The sequence below is a fragment of the Orycteropus afer genome, unplaced genomic scaffold (genome assembly GCF_000298275.1).
Source record: "Orycteropus afer afer isolate SDZICR_OR568_19922 unplaced genomic scaffold, OryAfe1.0 scaffold00022, whole genome shotgun sequence".
NCBI lineage: Eukaryota > Metazoa > Chordata > Mammalia > Tubulidentata > Orycteropodidae > Orycteropus > Orycteropus afer.
This window is the reverse complement of record NW_006921609.1, coordinates 900777-905971: the sequence shown is the minus strand read 5'-3', so window position 1 is coordinate 905971 and position 5195 is coordinate 900777. Positions and strand designations below refer to the sequence as shown.

The 5195-nt window shown below is 39.3% G+C and overlaps 1 non-coding gene across 1 annotated transcript; it reads left to right on the top strand.

The window, feature by feature from the left end:
• The first annotated feature begins 3827 nt into the window (after positions 1–3827).
• On the top strand, positions 3828–3933 carry LOC122152247. Its single transcript, XR_006164476.1, has one exon. It is a non-coding gene; the product is annotated as a U6 spliceosomal RNA (small nuclear RNA).
• Positions 3934–5195: the final 1262 nt, after the last annotated feature.

Genomic DNA, 5195 nt, shown 5'->3' with positions numbered 1-5195 from the left:
ATAAATACAATGATATAACAATGTCTTAGAAACAACTGACCATCCAAGTCCACACAAAGAAGCAAGATAAAGTAGTGAAAACAAGGGATCAGGATACAGACCCAGAAAAAATCCCTGCTGTGAGTAGCTGAGTAGCTGCCTTAAGGTTGTGCTCTGCATCCAGGATATAAGAAGAAGCTTTGAGAAAGGTCTTGAGATTTTTGGCACATTTGGATCCTGGATTTAGCTGAGTCCTCATTCAGCAGCCTGCCATGTTGTCTGCTGATCTTGAAAGTGTTTCTGGAATTGTCATGTTGCTTGATAATCTTGGCACTGTGTCATTTTACTTCTTGACTGTTTTGGTTACTTCCTGCTGGTCTAACAGAAAATACTACAAATAGATGACTTTAACAAACAGTAGTTTATTCTCTTACAGTTTCAGAGGCTAGAAGTCCCAGTTCAAAGTGCCAGCTCTAGGGACTGGATGAAAGCCCTTGTGCTTTGCCTCTTCCTCTTGTTCCCAACCCACTGAAGTAGAAGTCTCTTTTCATTCAGGCAGGTGCTGTCTGTTAAGGCTTAGAAGCCCAAGGTTGATAAATAAATGGCACAGTCTCAAGATTACCAAACAACATGGCAGGCCACTAGATCAAGTCTAGAGACAGTGCAAGATCAACAGGATACATGCGAGAATGTTAAATGAAGACTCAGCTACATATAGGGTCCAAGTGTGCCAAAAATCTGCAGACCATGCCCAGAGTTCTCTGTATATACTGGAAGATGACCACATTCCTAAAGCAGCTACTTAGCTGCTCACAGCTGATTCCACCATAGAGCTGATAGCCAGTCTCATTATGGGGAATAACTACAACCAGATGCTCAGCCACTCAAAACCAGACCCAGACAAGTTGACACATAACTACCTCATTGACGTTGGATTTTTCAGCCTCAGCAGCCAGCAACTGCCTGAGTTAAGAGATGCCTTCAGCTCCAGTGGGCAGGGAGCAAGAGGTAGTGCTGAAGTCCAAGGTGGAGGAGCCTTCACTCAGCCCCTAGATCTGGCTCTTTGAACTGGGATTTCTAGCCACATAAACTGTAAGAGAATAAATCCCTGTCTGTTTAAGACCATTTGTTTTTGTTATTTTCTATTAGCAAAGCACTAGGTAACCAAAACAAAATTTGGTACCATGAGAGTGGGGTGCTGGTCTAATAGATATTTAAAATGTTGAAACAGCAGTGGAGTTCATCTTTGACCCAAGTTCCCTGAACTGAGAGGATGGCAGAGGGGCCAACAGAAATATTGGCAGAGAGACAGTGTCAATAATGCTGACAGACTGGCATAAGACAGACTTACCAGTTCATGGAAGAGAAAGCCGGATGCCTTTGGTTAGGAGGATTCTTGGCAGAATGGTAGAGACCAGCATAAGACAGAGCCACAGGCTTGCCTGCCCACAGAGAGAGAAAGCTGCCCAAGCTGTCCAAGACAGGGAGCTTCATTTCAGAGTGGGTGACCTTTGGGCATTAATTAGCAGAAGCTTAAAGAATAAGGAAAAAGGAAACACAGAGGACTTAGACTCAAAGGGTAGGACCACAGACTCTGTGGGTAGAACTATCATAGCCTCCTGGCTTTCAAAGAGTCAGATCCTCACCAATTTTATTCTGGAGTGTGGGGCTGCCATTCATGAGGGCCAGTGGGATAGGGCCATAGCCATTACCTAAAAGTGAAGGAGAAGGGCTGCCCTGCCCAAGGGACAGAGGAACAGTGCCTGCAAGGCCAAAGGGGTGAGGTCACCATGCAAACACAGTAGGAGACTTGGGCAACCCCATGAAGGAGCTCTGTATAGATGCCAAGTTGAAAAGGGGTGGGATTATGATAGTTAAAGTTGTGTGTTAACTTGGATCGTTTTGACTGGCTGGGCAGCTGTGTAGTTATTCCCAAGATGAGACTGATAATCAACTCCATGGTGGAATCTATTGTGAGCAGCTGAGTAGCTGCCTTGGGGATGTAGTCTGCTTCCAGTACATAAAAAGAAGCTTTGAGAAAGGTCTTGAGCTTTTTGGCATGCTTAGATCCTTCATTTAGCCAAGTCTTCATTCAGCTGCCTGCCATGTTGTCTGCTGATTTTGGGACTGTTTCTGGACTTGAACTAGTGGCCATGTTGCTTGATAATCTTGGGACTGTGACATTTTCCTTTCAACCTTGGGTTAATCAGCCTCAGCAGCCAGCAGCTGCCTGAATTAAGAGACAATTCCAGCTCCATGGGCCGGGAGTAAGAGGCAGAGCTGAAGTTAAGGTCAAGGGGCCTTCACCCAGTCACTAGGGCTGAGAATTTCAACTTGGACTTCTAGCCTTCCAAACTGTAAGAGAATAAATCCCTGTTTGTTTAAGGCCACTCCCTTGTGGTATTTTCTGTTATAGAAGCACTAGAGTTACCTTCAATGGATTTAGAGACAGATCAAGGAAAACACTGACAAAATTAAGAAAAACACAGACAAAACTGTAGAACAATTTGGAAAAACAATAAAAGAACAAACTGACAACATTGATGAAAAATAGCAACAATACAAAAACAACAAATAGAAATCCAGATGATTAATATTAAGATTTGAGAAATAGATAACTCACTGAATGGTCACAGGAGTAAAATCTAGTCAGTGAAGGACAAAATTAATGAGATTGAAGACAAATATCCCAATACTATTTTGCTAATGGATAAGTCAGGAAAAATATAATAAAAAGATCAAAACAAATTAAAGAAAGCCTAAGATTTATGTAGGATACCATCAAGAATAATAACCCACATGTAATTGGAATTCCAGAACAGGAAGAGAAAAATAAAACCACAGAGAAGATTGTTGAAGATATGTTGGGAGAGAATATCCCCAGTATGATGAAAGATGAGAAGATATCCATTCAAGAAATTAAACAAACAAACAAACAAAAAATATATAGACCCCTAAAGAAAATCACCAAGATATCATAATCAAACTCACCAAAAACAAAGACAAAGAAAGAATCCTGAAAGCAGCATGAGAAAAATGAAAAGTTACTTACAAAGAACAATAAATAAGAATAAACTTCGATTTCTCAGCAGAAACCATGCAGGCAAGAAGGTAATAGGATGGTATATATAAAACCCTGAAAGAAAAAAAAAAAAAATGCCAACCAAGAATTACATACCTCTTAAAATTTTCCCTCAAATATGATGGTGAAATTAAGATAAACAGGAATTAAGAAAATTTGTTAAAACCAGACTAACCTTATAAGAGATGCTGAAGAGAGTCATTTAATACAGAACCAACAACAGCAGACAACAACCAGTGATTAATATACATAATGGCATAACCCCAAACACAACACAGTTATCCAAAGTAAAATAAGCTTACAAGACTGTAAACAGGGAACCAGATACCTGAATTTGTAAATGAGCACAAGTACAAACCAAAAAGAGGGAATAAATAGAGTAGGTACAGGACTTCCAAATGGTGAGAAAGTCAAGACAATTGTGGGACAGAACAGACTTTTCTAAATTTGAGAAGAAAATTATAAATCACAGGGTAACATCAAAGAAAAATAATAAATCTTCACATCAAAATAAAAAAAGAGGACAGGCACAAATATTTGGCAAATAGTAAAACCATAGCAACAAAGGAAATGATAACATAATTAATAAAATGAGCTCAGCACAGAAAATTACATGGAATAAAGAAATCAGCAACACCACAAAAACACATAACAAAATGATAGCAATAAATCCATACTTGTTGATAATTACACTGAATCTAAGTGGATTAAATGCACCATTCAAAAGATGGAGAGTTACAGACTGTATAAGAAAACATGACCCATTGTGCTCACTTTGGCAGCACATATACTAAAATTGGAATGATACAGAGAATATTAGCATGCCCCTGCACAAGGATGATATGCAAATTCATGACACATTCCATATTTTTGAGAAGCTAGATGACTGGGACCTTTTAAAAATTAAATTCTTATACACATCAAAAGGCTTCATGAAAAGGGTAAAAATAAAACTTACAGATTGGGAGAAAATATTTGCCTATGACATATCTGACAAAGGATTTATCTCCAAAATCTATAGAAAACTTCAACACCTTAACACCAAAAAGACAAACAACCCAATTCAAAAATGGGCAAAAGATTTGAACAGACACTTCACTCAAGATGATATGCTGGTGGCCAACAAGCACATGAGGAAATGCTCACAATCTTTACTCATTAGAGAGATGCAAATCAAGACAATGATGAGGTATCATCTCACTCCAGCAATAATAGCAAAGTTCAACAGAACAGAAAATAATAAATGCTGGCAAAGTTGTGGAGATATTGGAACTCTTGTGCACTGCTAGTGGGATTGTAAAATGGTACAACCATTGTGGCAAACACTATGGCATTTTCTTCAAAAACTGAAAATAGAAATACCATTTGACCCAGGAATTCCATTACTAGGAATATATCCTAATGAGGTGAAAGGCAGCACACAAACACACACATGCAGTCTATGTTCATTGCAGCACGATTCACCATAGAAAACAAATGGAAGCAACCTAAATGCCCATCAACAGATGAATGGATAACCAAATGATGGTACACTCACACAATGGAATACTATGCTATATTAAAGAACAGTGTAGGATATGTGAATCATTTCACAATGTGGTTGATCCTGGAGGACATTATGCTGAGTGAAATAACTCAATTGAAGAAGGACAAATACTGTATGAGCCCATTACTGTAAAAAGACAAAGAAGGGTTTGCTTGAGAAAGGGAACTCACTTTGAAGATTATCAGGTGGGCAGGGAAGGGGAGGGATTAGTGTCAGGCTAGTTGGGGGCCATACGTTGGTGTGGGTAAGGGGAGGGATGGTATGGAAAGAGTCCAGGACCACCACGATAACATTAGGAAAAAGGAGGACACCGAATTGTGAACATAATATATAGACAACAGATGTTAATACCAAACAGTATATTCACAATACTGTATTACCATTAACACCAAGCACCAGGCTACAGATAAACACATAAACATCTGAGATCAGATGGGGGTCAGTGAACAGGAGTATACTCTAGACCAAGGATAGATTCAGCAGAGGCTAATCTTGCACAGATACCAGTGATACAAAATAACTGCAATCCTTGCAGAAACAACAGAAGACAGACATAGAGTCATCCCTCTTGGACAGCTAGACACTGTA